We start from the raw sequence: 23,626 nt of genomic DNA, 5'->3' as shown, positions 1-23,626 counted from the left end.
TTCAGGTGTGTAAAATAGAATCAGACTGTTATTCCGCATATGATATCATGTAAATTAATTTGATCCTGTTGAAGGGGTACTTGGTGACCCAGGCACTGATTTACATATGCTTAGGAACATAGGTAGCTGCCTCAGGCCCTTGATCCATCTTGTCAAGCACTACCTGCACTGACTGGCAGCAGCGCTCCAGGTTTTCAGACATGGAACCTTCCCAGCCAGGTATTGAGATGCCGGGAACTGAACCTGCCATTTCACACAAAACAAATGCTCTGTTACTGAGCTACAGTATGTTCCTAACCTATAGAATATAATGACCTCCTTCTGTGTAGAAATGTATAGCATTACGCAATAAATACTAGGTGGGTTTTTTTAAGGGCTAGTTCAGGGGTCTGCAAGGTTTACCTCGCCTGGGCCGGTTCACTCCAGAGGAGATCCTTCTGTGGGCCAGATCGCACACACGCGTGAGCGCACACGATTTCCGGCACCTGCATCTGTGCAGACGTGATTTTTGGTGTCTGCGTCTATACAGATGCGATTTTCAGCGTCTGCACATGTGCAGATGTGATTTCCGTCACCGCAGAAGTGAGTCCCCACGCCACGCTGTGCCAGTTTAGTGCAGCACGCGGGGACTCGCCGAGTGGGTGGCTCAGTTCGGGGGTGGCTCATGGGCCGGTTAAATTACCTCCGTGGGCTAGATGGAATATATAAGAAAGGGTCATGGGGGATAGAGTTGTGTGTGCAAGAAGAAAAAGTTAAGAGCAACTTAAAGCCATTTTTGTGAGTCCACATCTAGGATCCCAAAACAATCCCTGGTTTCATTTCTGACACCAAGGTAAACCCACTGTGTTATATTTAATTGTTTGATGAACAACAAAAATATATTCTCATACCTTTATTAGGCTAAGACAACATAGTGAACCTTTATGGTCAGAGGCAATTAATCTACATCTAAATCCAAAATGTTAGGAAAGAGATTCATGCCCTGCTTGTGAGCTTCCCATCTGGATGGCCAGATCTAGAAACGGCATGGAAATTACATGGACTCTCATTTGGATGCAAAATGGTTTTTCTTATATTCTTACCTTAGAAGCATAGAATTCTAGAGTTGGAAGGGACCCTGAGGATTATCTAGTCCAACCCCCTGTATGTAAGTGTGTTCCTCATTACATGGTCATTTCAGAGATTCCAAATCCTTCCCTTTAAAAGACCTGGTACTATATCTCACCTGGGGTTGAGAAGGAGAAATAAGACTCATATGCTGATGTTGAGAACTTCATGTTCAGCAATCACATTGTGCCTGGATAATGTTGCAGAGATCTAGATATTCAGAGCTCCGTTTAGTTCAGTGACACATTTATGTACTTGTCCTTCTGAACAATGGTGCAATCATCCTTTAACACTGGAGATGGTTAGAAATGATTGCTTGTTTTACGGTCATTTTATTCTGTGGCATTTCCCCTACGTTTTCCTTACTGAATACATTACCAAATCTCATGGAGGATGTATGTATGCAACTGTGGCATTTGCCCTTTCAGAATCTTAAAAGAGTTGATAAATCAAATTGAGGCTGAAATAGCTGCTTTAACCTACTGCCCTATAGCTTGCACACCAGGTGACCTCTGAAATGGAGTGGGATTTAAAACACAGTTTGTTATGAAATGTGGGAGCAGCTCTAAGATCAGCTTTATTGGCATCAATAGGACTGAAACAAGTTCTGGGTGAGGCCATTTTATTCAGATCCACATCAGGGTCCTGTCCCTGCCTTCTATTGAAAAAAAATGCAGTGATATTTTAAGTAGCATACCGGTATATAGTTTAGCCCAGGGTCTCACCTTCAATTAATCTTACGCAAGTGCGACATATGACCCCTGATGTTTGACATCCGAAAGCTATAGGCTCTCTAGTAAATGCCTTGGTGCTCTGAATTTGAGTATAACAGTCAGAATAGGCTATTACAGTAGTGTACATATATTTTACTTGCAGAAAATGCTCAAGAATGAGTCAGTTTGTCCAGGGGGAATTTAATTAAAGATGAACTCTCAAGAAACTGCTGCCAGTCCTTAAGCAATAATTGCTTTGTCAGATGATGACAGGAGTGAGACCTTAAGGTCAGTTTTCACTCTCCCAAAGTAGTCATTACATATGTTAACAGCTGCTGTTATGTTAAAGGCATCGTGGCCACACTGCACAAGGTGGTTATTAATGGTCTAATAAAGGCAGTGCTTACTTACAGAATGAATCTGTGTTCTAATGGGAGGAAAGCAGGTTTTTCTGATACAGTAGCCATTATATCCGTCTGCCTGTTCTGCATAGCTCAGACACACTGGCATTATTTTAACTTGTGCAAGCAAGGAGCACATTATGCCATCTATTGGGGCTGAAATAACAATTGAAAAAACCACCCAGTGCTATTGGACAAATGCGGTTGTTTACTTATAAACTATCAAGCCCTTTGTCACAGACTTTAGAGAGGTGTTCAAACAACCCACATGTGCACACTTTTATTTAATGTATGAGAGGGGAATGGCATGCCAGTACTTGCGCCAGCCATGCCCTTCACCAGCGTGTCTTTGACAGTAGCGTGAAGGGCTCTAAATCTGTACAGATGCACTTAGGCCTCCTCCATCGGCATGGGGGCCCTGATTGGCTCTCCTCATGTGGAGAAGCCCTACATGGACACACCTGTACATGTGAAAGACACCCCCCTCACCCACTTCTACTTCATTCCTGGCAGGAAGCATGGTTGGTAGGCATTTGCAGTCATGGTGAATGAACAAAATCCCAATATCCCAGTGTGATCCTGGGGAGTATCTTGCAGTTTATCCTTTGAATACTGACATCTCATTGCAGTGATTATGCAGTTGACAAAGGCATGGCTCTAAACCTGAAAATAAATTCTGTATGATAGTTTGCAAAGTTTAGCTTTGCAAAGATTAAATATGCAATGAATCAATACTTTACCACACTTAACCTCAGGTGGTGAAAAATGTTACATTTGTTCGGAGAGTACAGACATGGGGATGCTGTAATATATGAGGAGAGTATTTGCAGATTAATTCTATCAGGTGTGTATGTGGGCCTCAGATGGTGGTGAAATCATACATTTTACACACACACACACACACACACACACACACAGAGAGAGAGAGAGAGAGAGAGAGAGAGAGAGAGAGAGAGATTCACTCTGCAAATACCCCCATAGTCATAACTTGTGAAGGACAGTCTAAAAGTCTGCTTTGAATCTTGCTGTATTAATTTTGAAACTACTAATTGAGTGAATACATGACCATAGCAGAAAATATTTTCTCATCTCAACATTTAAACCAAAGTCATAACTCTTAAGATAGGCAAGAACAGATGAACTGGATTCCTAAGCTCTCATATCCATTAGATGACTGAATATGCTAGACAAACTCAATCTGTATATCTGATTCTATATATATATATATATGGCACGGGTACGATGACACTTACACTCCACAACCTTTAAATTCTCATGCCCGCCTGAAGGGAAATGCCTTGGATGTATGCCCACTTTTAATTGCTAGTGAAAATGAATTGTTAAGCAATCATTAAATGATCAGCAGTTATCCAGATGCAGTCTAAGGACATGTACACGTGACCTCATCCAGTAGTGGCTCTGAAAGATTTCAGAGAGCAGGTCACAAGGCTCTGGGGAAGTAAATTTATCAGTGTAGAAATCTGGACTGAACCAGACCTAGCCAGGACAAGCCATATTGTATGAAATTCCAGCTCTCCACTTTTATAGTAGCTCTAGCTGCCAGATGTTGTTGTTCTTCTTACTGTAGTACTGTAAAGATGACCACTAATATCCCCAGCTAAAAATAGAGGGGGCAGTTTATTCTCTAGCCCCCTCAGTTAGTGGCTGACTGAAAGAGCAACAAGGCCTTGATTTTATTTTATCTTATTTATTGTAGATTATTAGCTCTATAAAATAAGATTATCTTTTCTTTGTGGGCAGACAGGCATCCTATATATTAGTCATTCAATTTTATACTAGACCAAAGCTATTTATAATTCTCATGCCTTACACTAGACAAAAAAGATTTCACAGTAACAATTATGGTAGGAGAATGCATTACTGCTTTGCTTAAAGGAGGATGCAATGATCTAATAGACACATCATTAGAAGTACATTGTGTCACAGGTCTTATATATTATGAATGAGTGATTTTTTGGGGGGTGGGAGAATGATTTTTGGTTTGTTTGGTACAGAAAAACATTATTTAACATACCCCCTACCTCTAGTCAGAAGTGGTACAGGAACAGGTTTACCATTTCAGTGACAGCTCAGCAATAGTTTCAGTACAAGTCAGGTCTGACTTGCTAAATGGGCAACCTGTACATTCTCTGTTGCAGCAGGATAACCTCACCCCCTTTGGGGGGGATTTGTCTTCCACTACAAATGAAGTAGATACAGAGTGTACAGGGAAGGGAGTGAGTTTTGCTTGACAGAATGATAAATAATGCAATCTCCTTGCAAGTCACCACAACCCAGAACTTCCACACCCTCAATGGTTCTTTCTCTTCTTTCTTCAACTCTTAGGAGACTCAGCTAGAAAAGCAATCCTAATCATACTTACTTGGAAGTAAATTCCACTGAAACAAATGAGACTTATATCACATGAAAACGTTTAAAGTCAGGGTGAAAGTCATAAATGCACAGTTACCAATAAAATATACAATGTTCTTACGCTCCATTAAAAGTTGAAAGCACATTGTTAAAAGCCTTCTTGCTAACCGGTATCGCAACACCATGAAGTGTATGCATAGATCTGGAGGGCTGCTCTCAGGATTTACAGTGGTAATATAAATTTAAATATATGTTTCACAATGATTGCTCATACCTGGCAGTAAAGCCATCGTTGTCAGATTACCGCCACAGATTTTTTTTACAAGCATATCTGATAATACCACTATATTTAAAGGAAAAACTGAATTAAATTGAACCCCCTCCCTTCTACTACTGGTTATGGAATATTACTAGTTTCCATTATTTATTTTAAAGACTGCACACTGAACAGAACAAATTCCAGAACAACCACAATAATAGACCCCACACTATTTCTAAGGTGACCAGAAATGAATATTTAAAGGACAGATGCTTGTGATTTTCCAAAGTGGGATTTAAGCTATCAGAATTCAATTGTCATTCTAGGGTATGACAATCAGACATGTTTCTAGAGATACAGCTTTACTTCATGTTTTAAATGTGTAATCTGTTTCAGAGTAATGATCTCCTTCAAAGTTCTCTGAAAATTATGGTTTTTTACGGTGCTGAGAATACCATGTCACTGTCATAGGACAGCATATTTAATGGTTCCTTCTTACTTAAAATTGTTTGAAATATGCAGGGTAAATTAATGCCCTGGGGGGGGGGGGAGTGCCTCTTCCTTTCTGTATTTCTTGTTATCCCAAAGGTGGGCAGAATGGTTTATAACCATCCTTCTACTCTCACACCAGTAAGAACCACATGTAAAAAGCTTTGCTGGAAAGATAAAAGGAGATCTTATGAAAATTAGAGCCTGAAGAAAGGACATCATGAGGCAGGTAAAATCAGCAGAAATATCGAGAAAGCAGCTATTTAAGTTATTGTATATCATAGTGTGTGGAGAAGATTTATGGAAAGGACAATGATGTGATGACTTCACTGCAAGTTTGTTAGGTACAAAACAAACTATTCTGCCTGTACATCAATTTGTGTGCAGAGTTGCAATAAACACTTGCGCTATGCCAGGGTGGGAATCCTCAGGCCCAGGGGACCAATCGTGGCCTTCCAACCCACTCTGCCCTTCCCACAAACTCTCTCAAGGATCCATCCTTTCAAGCCACATCCTCTCTGCCCAGCATAGCATCCTCACCAACCCTGCTATGTGACCTCTTCAAGTGCTTTTGACCAGCTGGAATGTGTCCTTGATCTGTGAGAATGCCTCTTGCTTGCCTGGGTGGAAGTTTGTTTGTGTGTGTGTGTGTGTGTGTGTGTGTGTGTGTGTGTGTGTGTGTGTGTGTGTGTAAACATAGCTGGAATGTATACTCTACAAAGGGAAGAGTTGTGTCTATTGCTTTGCCCACTTTTGCCTTTGCAGGAGACAAACTTTTCCAAATCACCAAATTAGTATTTGACCACATGAACTGCCCATGCAATTGCTCATAAAACACAAGCCAATTGGGGTTTTTTAATTGCTTGTATCGCTATTCTGCTTAGCAAAGCCCTGTGGGAACATCATTTGACAAACACACAAAATTAAGGAGGATAATCTCTAGACAACTCAAATCTGATAAAACAGACAAATATGGAGTTATTAATTAACCTCAAATGACCACTCCAACTAAAGGCCCCAAGGGCTCCCCTTTTCAGAATAGACAAGACTGGGATAGGTAAACAAATTGTATAAGTTAATATAAGTTAGTTTTCTTGTATCATGTGTCTCTGTTATGTTTAGATCCCAAGCCCTATTCCCCATTACTTCTCTGAATCCTGTCCAGTTTGTCAACATCTTCATTCAAACTGGTTCGTGCAAGACTGTACAGAGCTCTTTGACCAAGCTTTGAGATACTTAGGGGCATACTATATGTTGTTAATGAACTCACTCTATATGTTGTTCATGAACTGTAGGCAATAATTCTCTGCAAACACATTGTCTCTGACTCTATTCTCCCCTACTTGATTTATCCTATTCTTGTATAAACAAGAAAAACAACAGCTAGGATTACTTCACTTATAGCAATAGCACTTGCTCGGCAACAGCTGTTCAAACATTTGTTAAATCACTTCACAGCAAATAACATCACAGTGCCGCATGGCTGTTCCTCTCTTAATCTTAACCATAACACTATTATCATAACCCAGGGAACACATATGCTGCACACAAGCTGCAGGGAAGAATGTCTCGCCTTTCCTGTGACACCATTATGTAGCTCCTCAAGGTGACTGGTATGCCTGAACCTCTTAAGTGAGCCCCATTTTCAGCCAGCTCCAGACCAAGGGGGACTGGGGGAATATGAAATTTGGCTGGTCTTCAAAACCAAGGAAGCCGTATCTATGAAGCAATCACAAAGCAATTACAAAGCAAACTGTTTTCCTTCACTCATGAGAATTGTTGCTACTTCATTCACTGGAAGTAGATTTGTCCTTGTGAGTGTACATCTGGAGACAATTGGGATGGCTTTGCATGGAAAACAGTGATGTGTTAACTGTGATTCCATACTAAAGTAATTTCTGACTTCCATACTGGCATGGCAAACCATTGTCTGTTCCTCAGTTAATGTAGGTTTTACTTGTTTGTGAAATTAACAGAAGGATGTTATCTAAACCGCACCATTGTAAACCAATTTTCATCAATAATAATAATAATAATAATAATAATAATTTATTTGTACCCCGCACATCTGGCTGGGTTTCTCCAGCCACTCTGGGCGGCTTCCAACAAAGATTAAAATACATTAAAATATCACACATTAAAAACTTCCCTAAACAGGGCTGCCTGTTTTCTAAATGTCAGGTAGTTGTTTATTTCTTTGACATCTGATGACAAGGAATCACATTGTGTGAATGTTATTTCTTTACCATTGTGGCAATAGAACTATAAAATAATGTTATGAGCATAAAATATCACTTCATGCTAAGGCTCATTTGTTTTCTAGTTCATCCTTTCAAGCGTGGTAACTGAAACGGCCATAGCACCTTTTACAAGGCAGTTATCAGTGAGACTAATATCTGGTAACTTGCATAGCTAATTTATGGAGGCTGAGACAAAGAAATTGAGCACTCATTGCAGATGCTTACATCTTTCTAGGTCTGATTTGGTTGCCTGTAGCCAGATGGGTGGGATAAAAATAATAGAAATAGAAATAATAGAAATCATCACCATCATCTCCATCCCATCAGTTCCAGAATTGAAGGCTAGAGGATCCTAACTATTGCATTAATCAACCAAAGTATTTGCTTCCAGGGCTGGCAAGGATGATCTAAATCAGACCTCCTACTGCATGGTAGGACCCTATGCAGCACAGATAAACCTATTCTACAGATTAAATGTACAGTGGTACCTGGGGTTACAGACACTTCAGGTTACAGATGCTTCAGGGTACAGACTCCGCTAACCCAGAAATAGTACCTCGGGTTAATAATAATAATAATAATTTATTATTTATACCCCGCCCATCTGGCCGGGTTCCCCCAGCCACTCTGGGCGGCTTCCAACAAAACAGAAATTCTAAAATACAGAAATCCATCAAACATTAAAATACAGAAATCCATCAAACATTAAAAGCTTCCCTAAACAGGGTTGCCTTGAGATGCCTTCTAAAGGTCTGGTAATTGTTGTTCTCTTTGACCTCTAGTGGGAGGGCATTCCACAGGGTGGGTGCCACTACCGAGAAGGCCCTCTGCCTGGTTCCGTGTAACTTGGCTTCTGGTAGTGAGGGAACCGCCAGAAGGCCCTCGGAGCTGGACCTCAGTGTCCGGGAAGAACGATGGGGGTGGAGACGCTCCTTCAGGTATACCGGACCGAGGCCGTTTAGGGCTTTAAAGGTCAACACCAACACTTTGAATTGTGCTCGGAAACGTACTGGGAGCCAATGTAGGTCTTTCAGGACCGGTGTTATGTGGTCTCGGCGGCCGCTCCCAGTCACCAGTCTAGCTGCCGCATTCTGGATTAGTTGTAGTTTCCGGGTCACCTTCAAAGGTAGCCCCACATAGAGCGCATTGCAGTAGTCCAAGCGAGAGATAACTAGAGCATGCACCACTCTGGAGAGACAGTCAGTGGGCAGGTAGGGACTCAGCCTGCATACCAGATGGAGCTGATAAACAGCTGCCTTGGACACAGAGTTGACCTGTGCCTCCATGGACAGCTGTGAGTCTAAAATGACTCCCAGGCTGCGCACCTGGTCTTTCAGGGGCACAGTTACCCCATTCAGGACCAGGGAGTCCTTCACACCCGCCCGCCTCCTGTCCCCCACAAGCAGTACTTCTGTCTTGTCAGGATTCAATCTCAATCTGTTAGCCGCCATCCATCCTCCAACCGCCTCCAAGCACTCACACAGGACCTTCACTGCCTTCACTGGTTCTGATTTAAAAGAGAGGTAGAGCTGGGTATCATCAGCATACTGATGGATACCCAGCCCAAACCCCCTGATGATCTCTCCCAGCGGCTGCATATAGATGTTAAAAAGCATGGGGGAGAGGACAGAACCCTGAGCCACCCCACATGTGAGAGCCCAGGGGTCTGAACACTCATCCCCCACCACCACTTTCTGAACACGGCCCAGGAGGAAGGAGCGGAACCACTGCATGACAGTGCCCCCAGCTCCCAAGCCCTCTAGACGGTCCAGAAGGATGTTATGGTCGATGGTGTCAAAAGCCGCTGAGAGATCCAGCAGAACAAGGAAACAGCTCTTACCTTTGTCCCTAGCCCGCCGGAGATCATCGACCAGTGCGACCAAGGCAGTTTCAGTCCCATGATGAGGCCTGAATCCTGACTGGAAGGGATCCAAATGGTCCGCTTCTTCCAGGCGTGCCTGGAGTTGTTCAGCAACCAGTCGCTCAATCACCTTGCCCAAGAATGGAAGATTTGAGACTGGGCGATAGTTGGCCATTTTGGCCGGATCTAAAGATGGTTTTTTAAGAAGCGGTTTAATAACCGCCTCTTTCAGCGGGTCTGGGAAGGCTCCCTCATGGAGAGAAGCATTTACCAACCCGCGAAGCCCATCGCCCAGCCCTTCCCGGCTAGCTTTTATAAGCCAGGATGGGCAAGGATCAAGGAGACAGGTGGTTGGTTTCACTCGTCCAAGCAGCCTGTCCACATCCTCGGAGGTAACAGATTGAAATTGATCCCACAAAACTTGACTAGACAGGACTCTAGCACTCCCCCGCCCCGGCCCTGCTCCCACGGTGGAGTCTACCTCTTCCCGAATCTGAGCGACTTTATCTGCAAAAAACTTTGCAAAATCATTGCAGGAGATCATGTGGCCCATACTGGGCCCGGATGGAGCAGGTGGTTCCGCTAAATTGCGAACCACCTGGAAGAGTCTCCTGCTGCTGTTTTCTGCAGATGCGATGGAGACGGTGAAGAAGGTCCTCTTCGCCGTCACCATTGCCACTTGGTAGGCTCGAAGTTGAGCTCTAGCCCGTGTCCGGTCTGATTCAAAATGACTTTGCTTCAGGATGAGAACAGAAATCGTGCGGTGGCGGCCTGGCAGCAACGGGAGGCCCCATTAGCTAAAGTGGTGCTTCAGGTTAAGAACAGTTTTAGGTTAAGAACGGACCTTCAGAACGAATTAGGTTCTCAACTTGAGGTCCCACTGTATAGGTAACACCTTTGGCAGCAGCAATTAGTTCAGGAGCATGGCTTAGTGTCAAGCATGTGAAACTTCTATAAGTTCCCAAATTCAGTTCTTGGCATAGACTTCTTACCATTTCAGCTGGTGGCAGCAGTTGCGGCCTGCCATAGTCATGGGAGAGCCAAGAGAGGAGCCAACAAAATTCCAGCGTTACTGGCTGGCATTGTCATTGGCCTCAGCCAGACAAGGGAAGTATCAAGACTTTTCTGTCAATCAAATTTGAACTGGCCAGTTGTGGCCAAGTTAAGTGAGGTAGACCTGACTAAAGCCTGGCTTCACTCAGGTCCATCTCCAATGCTTTTAAACCATCTGCAGTTGCTTCCATCAGTGCAGTCAGCACAGACGTCGCAACCCCACACACTTCACGTTTTGGCCCTGCCCAATGGTAAGTGGATGTGTTAATTCCTTGCTGTGGAATTACTTGGTCACTGTATTTGAAGCCAGGGAAGAATTTGCCTGCAGGCAAATTGGGCTGGTTTGGAGGTTTTGCAAAAGTACTCTTTGTATACCACATTATATGCAGCAGAAGATCCCATGAAAAGTGAGATTCTAGAAGTACACCTGCATTCACAGGTCTCCTCTCCAAGCATACTGTCATCCTTATACCTCACCAACGTGTATGTTCATGTCAGACAGCAAACTGCAATACTACATCAATGTCTTTAAAATGCAGCATGGCAGGCAACTCCAGGTGACATCTATGTCGACTCAGGAAAGGTTCCTTTTCCTTTTCCTTTACAGGCTAGCAGTCCTGAACAACTTCGGGCACATTCAAACATAGAATACGGTTATTTTGTTATTTATTAGTTTTAGCCTTCATCCAAGCAGACCCCAGGTGGTTTACACAACCCATAAAATACAACTCCTCATAAAGTACAACAATAAATTCTAAAACCAACATTAGAACATTATACACAGCAGACGGCTTCATCAACTCCACAGCATTCTAGTGTCCAAACATAGCTCCCATTATCAGCTCTGTCCCAAAGCTTGGATGAATAAAAATGCTTGAAGCTGGCATCAAAAGATCTTCAATGAATGGAAGGCTCAAATTGCTGAAGGGAGGGATAGGGTGCCATTGCAGAGAAAGGCCCCTTCTGCACTATCAAAGAACATGCCTCACCTAGATAGAGGCAGCACTGAGTTCCGTTACTGCAGTAGCTGGTGAAGATGCAGCTACAATCATGAAAATCACTGCTATCTCTAACATATTAGCTTTGTACATACATGTGTGGGTATAATTGTTTCTTCTTGACTTTTGCCTCTGCACCCACAGACTGTTGGTATGTGGCCCCCCAGACACTGGAGAACGGAGCCGCTTGGCCACCCAGGGCGGCAAACCCGAAGGCACCCCTGAGGGCGGGGGTGTCCGTAGCGCGCATGTGTCATGTGTCGTGCGTCATGACGCACAATGCATGCATGCTACAGAGTGCTACGACGCAGCAAACCCCGCGAGCAAGCTGCAGAGTGAGGGTTTGTTGTGGCGCCGCTTCGTAGCATGCATGTGCAGCGTCCCAATGCACAACACATGCATGCTATAGAGCAAGGCTAACGCCCCTCCCTGGCCCGCCCCTTGGCTCTGCTCCAGCCAGAAAAAGGAAAGCGTGCACCAAGCAGGTTTATGAGCAAGCCGTCGGCACACGTTTTTTACCGGGCACCGCGGCTCGGCTTGGGCGTCACAGCGGGAGGGGGCACCGAGTGTCACCCCCCGCAGAATGGAAACCGGGGTGCCCCACCCCCTATGCCCCCCTTGGTATGCCCCTGCCCCCAGAAGGGAATGTAATTCTAAAAAAGGTTCCATATGATAGCTCAGTTGGCAGAGCCTGAGACTCTTAATCTCAAGGTCATGGGTTCAAGCACCATGTTGGGCAAAAGATTCTTGCATTGCAAGGCACTGGACTAGATGATCCTCATTCAAATTTATAAAAACCCTGCTATAAAAACCCTGTTTACCTCACAATTACTTATTATCAGAAATATATAGGAATGTGAGTTTAAAGCATTGAGGGAAACTGTGTAGTTTGAGAACATTACAAATCAAATCAAATCCACTATTGGAAGAAATAAACCCTAGGAAATACACTTAAGAAACATGCAAATTCATTTTCTTTGTCAGCCCAAAGGAGACACAAGACTCTCTGATTGCTGTATTTATTAGTTTTTATCTTGTATTTTAAGATGCCTATCTGAAAAGGAACATTCTCTTTGGGCTTCTAGTTTGCATGGCTCTGGCAATCGTCATTCAAAACATATGCAAATATGAAATAGGTTACTGTTAGGGTTTTTGAAGAAACATCATCTGAATACATTTACTCAAATGAATCTGTTAACAGTGAGTTTGAATTATATCTATATTTGAATTAGGGAAAAGAGAAAGAAGAGAAAGGACACTCCTTGTTCTTTACCTTCAGGGCTAGGGTTCTTCAAGGATGATTTATGTATAATTGCAGCCTACATTTGAATCTTTCTCCCAAGCTTAATTCACAGTCAAAAACAGGATAACGAAGTGCCAACACTTCTCCACCCAAAGAATCTCAAAGTTGTTTCAACAAGAATCGCACAAAGAAAAAACAATTAAACTTAATGTAAAGCTACCCATCGACCTGATTCCAAATCTAAGCCATAGTTTAGCTGCGTTATGTCCACAAGTCAGGTGTCTCCTTTTTCTCTTGAGTGAGTGCAGAAGAAGCATGATTTCATAAAACTTCAAAAGCATCTCTTATATTTTTCAAACCCCTCGCATCTGTGAAAGTCCACTGTTAATTAATACTACTGTAATATCAAAGACAGAGGCGGTTCCCGGTTGGTATAGTTTCCCTGTTTAGAGATAACAGGTACGTATGGTTAAATGCAACTTCCGATCCGCCATGGAAGAACAGAAGGAACCGCATACGGGTGCATGAAGTCCAAATATTATCATCAGAATGTGGCCATATTTTATCATGTCAGTACAAATATCAACGTCATGAACCTATTCTATCAGTAAGACCAAAATGTTTGATTTATATAAATATGAGTTATGCTTTTTAAATTAAGTGCTGAGTTGCCTCTTTTTGCAAAGGTCAGCCTGGCAAATAGTCCTGTACAAACCTCTCCCTTTGAGGGCAAGTATTCAAGTCATGGGGTCACGAAGAGTCGGACACGACTAAACGACTAAACAACAACAACAACAACATTCCAGTCTTTATAGACTGGCTACTTTGGCTAAAAAGGTCTCCCTAATGTAGGGTTGCCATATTTTGAAGAGCAAAAAAGAGGGGACATTTGCAGACTTCTACTTTTAACTATGGATCGCAATGACGACTCTACCCATGAAAAAGAGGACACATGGCAACCCTAAAAATGCAGCACTTTGTTTGTGACCCTGGATGATGTGATGCTCCATTGATGAGCGTTTGCATTTTTTTTACAAGCATAAACTATCTTTATATAGCTGATTGAAAACAAAATTACACAACTAACCCTTGAAACATTCAATTTGGGGAAGTGAACAAAGTCTTTCCACAAAGTATATTGGTTCAGCAGAGGTTCATTTAAAAAAAAAAACTTTAATCAACTTCTTTTTAATAATGTCTTTTGTATTCCAAAGTCTTTAAGAAATGTCAAGAATGCTATTCACCAGGGTGCCCATCCCAGTAATTAAAAGAGGAGCCCAACTCTGAGAGGATTTCAAAGCACTTTAGAGGAAATGACCAAAGTTTGCTTTCAAAAAAAATCTCAAGCATTTGTCCCTCATCCTTTCATTGTCTGATTTAAGAGTAGCTGACCTGTTATTTATTTAAATACTGAGGTTGTTTTCTTAGTGATATTTTCTTTCATAACCTATATACTCCAATTCTGGGTTTCAAAGAGATGATTACAGAGACTTATAAAATCTGTATGCTGCCCCCTCATCTTCTTTCATAAAGTTGGCAGATCTATGATATATATATATATATATATATATATATATATATATATATATATATATATATATATATTATTTATTCTGCAAGGCTCATGAATATAGATGTTGCATTGTTGTTGTTGTTGTTGTTGTTGTTGTTGTTGACTCCACATTTCTGTAAAAATACAAAAGATATCCACAAAAAAATTGACACAGACACAATTGACACGTTGCTTAAGAACTAATGCTAAATTTTACCAAAACAAGATTCAGTGTGAATTTAGAGGTGCTTACTCAGCCCAAAGATCTGGGGAATATTGAGGCAAACCAAAAGAATCTTGAAAACTAGTGGCATTACATGGGAGAGAGGTGCAGAACTGCAGTGCAGCCTATAACGTCCTTTCCACTGCTTTTCATTCAGTCCCAAAGCCTGATTTTATAAGGTTAAAATTCCTTCTGCCAGAATCAAGTGCTTACCGGTAACTGAGGGTTTATTCACACTTACTGTTGCTCTTTCCAGGCACTCTTTCCAGGCACAGTCCGCGATTTAAAGCTTCAGGTCTGAGTGCCCCCCCCCTTTCCCCATGGAAATCCTCTCTTTAAAGCTCAATCAGAGCAAATGTCAATCCAAAACCTGTGCCTAGAAAGAGTGGAGCAAAAAGGTAGTGTGGATAAACCTTCCATCTTATTGCTTCCAATGAGACTTATTCATGGCTATTGGGATTGAGACTTTAAAAAGGACTTTTAAAATGAGCATTAAAGTCCAAGTCATTCAAATGGATTACATTCTATCTTAGCCTTTATTAATATCTACCGGATACTGTACTATTTTCAATAATATTCATGGACCTATACTGACTTTGCTCTGTCTCACACTAGGAGGGAAATGAAAAATAGTACAGATAAAGGTGATTTACATTTATCTTTAAAGCCCTAGTCTGTATGTCTTCTGTGAGCACAGTGCCCACATGCAAAGGGATCTCCCCAAACTGCACCTGGGGCAATGCCCTACAGCACACACACCCCCATGCCTCTGGATCCTCATACAGCCTAACCATATGTGCATTGCATCATAGCAGTGCATCTTCCCACATCCCCTACCTGCTTCTTGACCAAGCTGAGTGACATGACTGGAAGGAAATATGAGAACTACAGCCATCATGCAGAGGATCCATGTACCCAAGTGCTGCAGGGAAGAAAGCTCTGTTATGCCACATGGGGATTGCTCTATTCATGACCTCTGCTCCCACATTGGACTGGATTAAGCCTTTTGTAGTTAAAAATAGAGGCGGCTGCGCAAGAGCAATGTCAAATGGATTTGGACTGGAATCTAGCTATTTGCTTCATATTTTTCTCCCCTTTGTTATTTTTGGAAGGACAAGCACTTTCAGCTGCCCAAACTGGAAGCTTTTATGCAACAGATGGACAGGTTGCCTGGGAAAAAGGCTTCCTTCGTTGGTAAACACTCACCCTCCACAAATGTCACAGGGAGACAGCAGCAGCTTCAGGACATTGCATAACAATCATGCCAGTGTTTGTACCTTTGGCTGTGGAGCCCTCGGAGACTGATGGAACCGGATGTGTTCCTGAATGCTCTGGGGGATTTTCCAATTGAGAAAGCTGGCGATCCTGTAGAAGCCCCGGACTCGCTATAGAATGGTGAAATGAAATGGGCGGTTGGCACGATAGCTTCCGAGCACCCTGTCCGGCACTTTGGAGCCCAGGTTGCTCCTTGGCTCTCCGAGGAGCTCTGGACTATGAAACAAACCTGACAATGACTGGAGCACAAGTGGCACAAGTCTGTCTCGCTCTGAGAACACATAATTGTGCTTACCATGTGGCAGTGGAGACTGTGAAAAAGGCTCATTTTACAGCTCGCTTTGCATCCTCTAGTAGCTGGCCAGCGGAGTTATCTTGGACAGTCTGGAGGTTACTGACCCCCCCCCCCAGTTTGGGGAAGAGACCTCTGAAGCCTTCAAAGACCTGCTGTGACCAACTGGCTACACATTTTGAGGATAAAGTCGCTTGACTTCAGAGTGATCTTAGCTCTCCGCATGTTGCAGCTCTGGTTGAAGTACCAAGGATGTTTTCTGGGATCAATGTCACCTTATGCAATCAGCTGATGCAAAGAGGATGCTGGAGGCAAGCCATCTTGTGCCCCCTCTATGTGAGGCTTCCCTCATGCTTTATCCATAAGCTGCAGTTTGTGCAGAATGTTGCAACACGTTTGATGACAGGAGTGAGGCCTTGTCAGCATACCACACTTTTGCTCAGAGATATGCACTGGTTGCCGATTTGCTGCCGCCAGTCCAAGTTCGAGGCGTTACGATTAGCATATAAAGCCTTTAACAACTTGGGACCATTTTACCTACAAGATTGCCTTGCCCCACATATGCCCACTCAATCGCTTCAGTCAGCAGAATTGGCACCACTACAGGTGCCACATACCCACTCCACATTTTAAAGAACTTGATTGTTTCACATGGCAGCACCTGCACATTGGAACTCCCTGCCTATTGAGATCAAGCAGACTCTTTCACTGTACTATTTTTTGCTCCTGCTGAAAACATTATTGTTTGGAAAAGCCTAGCCACATGCCTAAAAACCTGAGGCAATTTTAATCTGTTTTTTTTAATAAAAAAATAAGTTTTGTATGTCTTATGGTTCTGATTTTTTCTTGATTTTATTCTTTCATCTTTTTGTAATCGGCATTGAGGATTCCCCCCCCCCTTGCAAACAAGCAGTGTATGAATTTTATGAAATAAATAGATACATTTAGAGGGGGGGCAGTACATCTCTCTCCAGCTTTGGCCAAATACACTTTCAAACCTTAATTGTTTTTGAGTTCTGAACTGTATGTAAATGAATGAGAGTGTGGACTCAGTAGAAATCTTGTTTCGCCATGGTAAATTTTAAAAGCCGGAAGAGAAACCACTGTGGTTGTATAACAATGATGGTACCAGGTTCAATCCCTGGTATCTTCAGGCAAGGCTGGAAAAGACTCCTCTCTGAAACCCTGGAGAGAAATTGCCTGTCAACGTCAGCAACGGTACTGAGCTAGACAGACCAACCATCTGACTTGGTATCAGGCAGTTCCTATGTTCCTATGTAAGTAATTAATTACACATGCCAACATTTGAAAAGCTGGGGAAGTCTTCACAGCTAAATTCCCAGAATGTTGTCTGGTAGAAAAACAGCACCACCTCCCCCACTTGCCTACTCCAGATCACCACTGAGCTCCTAGGTGGATAAATCCTTCTGACAGTCACAATGATGCATTACAAAAATTAGTATTGTGATATGTAAAAAAAACAAAGGCAGCTATGTTGGTCCATAAGAAATAAACAAACTCTGAAATCCAGTTGTGCAATAGTTTTATGAGGACTACTGAACATAATGTTCTGGTTTCCAACTTCTCCTGAACACTTTGCCAGCTAAGATTATGCACCAAGTAGGATGTGAGTGGGTGGGTGGGGGGATGTGACATTGGTTGGTCCTAATAAAAGTACGGTATTAGCAGGGGGCACAGTCTTTCTGGACCTAAATGCCTATCTTTGCTTTTTGTCTCCATTGTTCATTCATACATTGTTGTATACATTTTTATTGTTGATCTTATAATTCTTAATCACTTCAAGGAAGGTGATAAATAAATGGAATTAAATTATACAATAAATAAATAAATATGCCTTGGAGAATACTGCATCAGCCATTCACAGTAGAATCTTCAACCAAAGGAAAATGATTTTTATACTGCCTGAAGAGAAAGACCTTGTATTCTGAGGCTTACATGCCCCTTGACCAGTACACAATTTGCCTTCAATTGACTCTTTCACCAAGTGCACCATTGAGAATTTATCTTCAACTTTTTTTAGTATAAAGGCAGGCATACCTCTCTTTGCAAGACTTTGTATTTGCCAAGTGATAAAGATTTTGTCATATTAAAGAGTTTAAAATGTTCACAAAGATTATATTCGGATGTTACAAGATCAGACCATGATTAATATGTTCTTTTTGATCAGCTGATTAAATAGGCAAACCATATAATCTACTCATTTTTGGTTCCTTATTTAGTTTTCCTTTGTCACCTTTTTATTACTTTTATTATGACTAGGGGTCTGAAAAGCTAGAAGTGGGCGGCCTGGGCCTCTCTGGACCCCCGATTCATTCCTTGAATCTCCATCTTAAGACAGGGACTAAATGCAAGCTTTGATGCTGCAAAATCCTCCCTGTTTCTGCTGTTTTGTTTGGGTTTCCCCCTCTCCAACTCCTGCTTGGTGTAACATTTCATATGGTGAGAGTTCAGGAGAATTCAAAACTGTGTGCAGTTTGGTTGGTCAACAGTTTGGTTGGTCCAAATAAAGGTATTGCCCAACTGTGGATTTTGAATATTTAGTTTTAATCTTAAGATTGGTACTATGATAGATTCCTGTATACCTGCAAAAAGATAGGGAACCTGTGGCCCTCCAGGTGCCGTTAGGCTCCAGTTCCCAGCCTCTGCATTGCAGGGGGTTGGAAAAGATGACCTTTGGGGGGTCCCTTCCAACAATTCTATGATTGTATGGTCAGCGGTAAGGGAAGATAGAAACTGAAACCCAGGAACTTCTGGAAAGGCACATCCCTGACCTGAACCTATGCAGAGTTTTATATGTTTTTATTTTAAAAAATAAGTTGTCTTAGCTAATGACACAGTACCATTGCCAAATGAGCATGTACATTAAATGCCTTCTCTGTTTCCAAGTGTGCTGTGAGTGAACTACATCTATGTTAGAGAGAGAGAAAGAGAACCACAATGAAATTTCCCAGAGATTGCCCACCACTTGTATATTTTACATTAATTTAGGTTGTACCACATTTGAGGGCAGAGCTCATTGTCATTTCTCATGTCCATGAAGAGCCCAAGGGAGATGCAGATGAGGTGAGATATGTAAGGAACATATGCAGATGAGATGCTGCAAACAGTATCCTGATGATGATGAAATGGTAGCTCCCTGGAATGACCAAGGACCCAAGAATAGGATGAATAAGATTTATACTTTCTGCTAGGGAAAGGCTTTGTGCAAGATAAATGGAAAGAGCTGGAAGCCAGCAGAAGTTTAATTGTCTTGGCAGCAGGTGAAAGGTGCCAATATATGGCACACATTAGCATGAGATATAAACCAGACATAGTAATGTACTGATAAAGTGTCATTCTGAATGGAGAATGATGGCCCAGTTGAACTCACCAATGGCAGTAGTTATGATGATGAAGAATGCTGATGTTAAAGAGATTGCAGGCATTCAATATTTGCAAACAAACAAACATACATACATAGAAGACAAAAGTCTGAAATGACTACATTCTAATATAATAAAAGTCCTTGAGGTCATATAAATATATGAAGTAGCCTTATGGTGAGTGAAATCATTGGCTCATCTAGGCCAGAGCTGACTGCTCTGACCAGCAATGACTCCTCAAGGTCACAAGCAAAGGCCTTTCCCAGTCTTGCTACAGGAGAAGTGTTTAACCGAGTCTTTGGGACTGAAGCTGAGACCTTCAGTGTGGATGCAGTGCACCTGTTCTGCTACTGAGTTACACATTTGACACCAGGTATAGAACAGGACTGGGGAACATCAAGCCTGGGGGCTAAATGTGGCAAGAAACAGTGGTAAAGGACACCTCCCAATTTCCTTGTGTTGTGCCAAAGGAGCAGAAGGGCTTGTGAAGTGCAATGCTCAACTATGATCGAGCATTACTGGCAAGCAGACTATTAAACATACAATTAAGCCTTGCTTCATTAAGCTCTTTCTTATCAAACAGCAGTTGTGGCACAGATAAATACTGTGGTGCAGGAAAAGTGGGATTTAATGCACATCTTGCATCATTTTCACTCTGAAAATTGCCCACAAAGATGCTGTTTCTAGTACCTACCACCTTTGGAAGCGCATCAGTTTTTGTGTGCGGGGAGGGGGGTAGGGGTGGTAATTTTTATTGGGAAAATTGTACCTGAAGGAAGGTTAACTCCCTGTTCCCTCTGCTGCTGTCCTGTTCCAGCTCCCACTCCCTGCAGCCTTCTTAAAAATGAGATTATGGCAAATTGTAATCGTTTCTTCAAATAGTATGCTTAAAGTAACATGTAGTTTCACCATAAAATTTCTGCTTAGGTAGCTGTCATGGCATAATTACCAACCACAAACGTGGTACCTGGACACTGTTGACACACCATTTTACATACATATATATATATACACTATATTTAGCATTTCAGTGCTCAACAGTAATCAGATTGTCCTTAAAAGCAACAATGGATTCCACACACACACCCCTTAGCATGAATCCACTTTTGTATCAATGTTCTTAAGTAGCAGCCTTAGTCTAAGTAACATCAAGAGTTTGTTATGTCTGCATATAGTGGCTACGTGAAATAGTTAGCAGACTGGGAAAATTTCTGTGTTTAATAAACACAGAGCAGCATTGCTGAAGTCGGTAACTTTCAAAGCATCTCACTCAACCATCTACGCATAACACACATTTTCTACAAACACAGTTGTTTTACCAGTTGAACTACTTACTTGCCGAGTCTAAATGCTAGCCTGGTCACATGGGGATGAAAAGGAAGTAATCCAAATTCACTGACAGAAATCTAAATAATACAAGCTTCCTAACAATGTAGTAGCCAGAGAGCTCCCTAGTAAGCCACCCAGGCACTATTAACATGAACTCACAGAGCAATTATAAGCGGGATTGAGGAGGAGTGAGTTGGTGGCTCGACCACTGCATTCCAAGCCCTGCTGTTGGGGCAATACCATAATCGGGCCATATACAAGAGCAGGCTAATACTTTGGGGGCAGGGTTTGGTATTCTTCTTATTTGTTATACAAGCTCCAGTCTGGCATAGCTTAGGGACTCTAAGATGGGGTTTTTGATCTAGTAGATGTCATTGTGGGGGCTTTCTGCCTCAGGGCCGTCTCGAGCAGGTCGGGTGCCCTGGGGTTTTTGATCTAGTAGATGTCATTGTGGGGGCTTTCTGCCTCAGGGCCGTCTCGAGCAGGTCGGGCGCCCTGGCGGTGAGGCGCGGAGATCGCTCCGGCGCCTCCACCCTCGCAGCGCGCCGCACGGCTTTGCCACACAGTGCCCTCCCTGCCGGCCTGGCGGCCCGGCGGCCCACGCCACCGGGACTACACCTAGAGCCGGGCCTGTTCTGCCTCCCTGAGCACACTTAGAACCTCCACTGCAAAGGCCAGCAGAGAAGCATCAACACACAATTCTAATCCCCCACCATCAACCTTGCAGGGAGGAATTTTTCTCTCATACCTCTGGTTTTGCCCCATGCAGGACTGTACCAGAACCATATTCTTCCACTCTTGTGAGAACAGGAAAGCAACAAACCAAATGCAGTTCACAATCTTTTGAATGCCTATGTATAGAAAACCTTGATTGAACACATCTTTTATTCTCTACCAGCATACAGCCATTGAATAACAAAGCCCCTAATCAATTGGTATGACAAGTTTTTATCATGTGCCCAAACTGCATTACCATTGACACCTGCCTTATTTCTGTAATGAGGCTATTCCAAAAAGTGGTGTCGGGGACTGGGCAGAGGAGGAGGACATTGGAGAGGAAGGTTATGTCAGGAGCTGGACAGAGGAGGAGAAGTGGTGGAGTCCGCCTCCCTATCCTGACCCTTCCAGGCAGAAGGAAAAGGAAGACAGTATCGATTTACAACAGTGGTTTGTGGGAGATCACAGCTCAGAGGCAGATGAGGGGGAAAGTTGGGAAATAATGGGAGAGGAGGAGCAGGCAGAGCCGGAGCAGAAGCTGGCTGACACGTTGTCACTAGAAAGCATTCTAGACCCACCATCTTCCAGAACTCGGCATGCCTGAAAAGTAGGAGAGCAAAGAGCTTGAAGACAGAGGGCACTTAGTGGCACCTGTAGAAGAGATGATGGTGATGACAAATGAGGAAGTGGGAAAGAAGGGGGGGGTAGAGATTCACTCAGGAAAAACGCCATTATCCAAGAGGCTGGGTTCTATAGCTAGTCTCTGTAAAATTTGAAATAAAAAAGGACTGTAAGAAATTTTTCCTTGTCTTTATACTTTCCTAGGCAACCAGCTGAGAGCCGCTGACAGCACCCTGACAGGTGGACACCGCAGCAGAAAAGCCTTTCCCCCCCTGATCACCGTAAGATGAGCTTTAGCAGAACCAGGAAGGCTTCAATAGATGACTTCAATGACTGAGCAGGTCTGAACAGGATAAGGTGTTCCCTCATATAACCTAGTCTCACATTGTTTAGGACATTGTATGTCAAATCAAATCCTTAAACTTGGCCCTGTAGCAAATTGGCAGTCCGTGCAGTTCTTTTAATAGTGATGTTATATGCTGTGCCAGGAGCTCCACTCAGCTGCTACTAACCTAGGACTGTATTCTGCACTTCCTGCTTTCTGGACCAACCTTCTGGGCATAAAGTCCATTATAGTAAATGAGTAATGACTGTGGCAAGGTTATCATTGTCCAGGAAGGGACATTGCTAGCATACCAGCTAAGAGGGTCAAATACATTTCTAGGTGTTGTGGCCACTTAGACCCCCAGTAACAAAAGTGGACCAAAAAGTGGTTTTGAAAATGATTCACCACAGTTGATCTGAACTAGCGTTCATCCCCTTTATTGAGTTCTACATTAATAAAAATGATGCTAATTCCAATCAAATGGGAACATTTTAAGACTTAAGACTCAGCTATACAGCTGCAAATAAAATGTTTTAAGTGTGTTTTAAGTGCAATATACAGTGTGACACTAGATGGTGATAGTGAGCCTTATGGAAAATTTGATGTATTTTTAAAAATGCTTTAATAAAAGCATTTTCAAAACCTTTTTAAATATGTGTGTAGACTCCACCTTTGTGTGTTAGCATTTAGTAATCACATTGTTAAGTATTTGTTCAGTATGTTAGCCTTGTGATGATGAAATAAATAAATTAGATAAAATGGATAGACATAGATAAAAGACGTTGATCCTGCATTTGAAAAAATAATGTCCTTTATATTGAAAGTCACGAAGTCATGGGGTCACGAAGAGTCGGACACGACTAAACGACTAAACAACAACAACAATTGAAAGTTATGAACAAAAAATGAATTGAGCATTCATTCAAACACACTGATCTAAAAGTAAACGCATTTTGTTTAATGAAGAGATATGGTATTTTAAATGAGTGAACTGTAATTTTAAGAGGCTGGATGAGTGTTGCAAAGGACTCTGCTGTAGGGACCCATTGGGTTGAATGTGTGAAGCTTTCATGCACTTCTATTAGCAATTACAAAAAAAATTATTTTCTCCAATGTGGATAAATGTTCTTGTTCAAGATAACATGACCCTATACTTTAGTGCAGGCATAGGC

The 23,626-nt window shown here is 42.5% G+C and overlaps 1 protein-coding gene and 1 long non-coding RNA gene across 2 annotated transcripts in view; both read left to right on the top strand.

Moving 5' to 3' along the window:
• LOC148686833 (uncharacterized) overlaps nucleotides 1-23,285 on the top strand; it is a 51,652-nt gene extending 28,367 nt beyond the window's left edge. The window contains exon 2 of the long non-coding RNA XR_015948087.1: nucleotides 22,334-23,285. This is a non-coding gene — a long non-coding RNA (uncharacterized LOC148686833). The remainder of the gene's footprint in view (nucleotides 1-22,333) is intronic.
• The window catches only part of KCNMB1 (potassium calcium-activated channel subfamily M regulatory beta subunit 1), a 353,074-nt gene that overhangs the window by 180,930 nt on the left and 148,518 nt on the right, over nucleotides 1-23,626 (top strand). The window lies entirely within an intron of this gene.

Source organism: Zootoca vivipara, chromosome 2 (genome assembly GCF_965207765.1).
Source record: "Zootoca vivipara chromosome 2, rZooViv2.hap1.1, whole genome shotgun sequence".
Lineage (NCBI taxonomy): Eukaryota > Metazoa > Chordata > Lepidosauria > Squamata > Lacertidae > Zootoca > Zootoca vivipara.
This window is presented reverse-complemented; position numbering and strand designations above follow the sequence as displayed.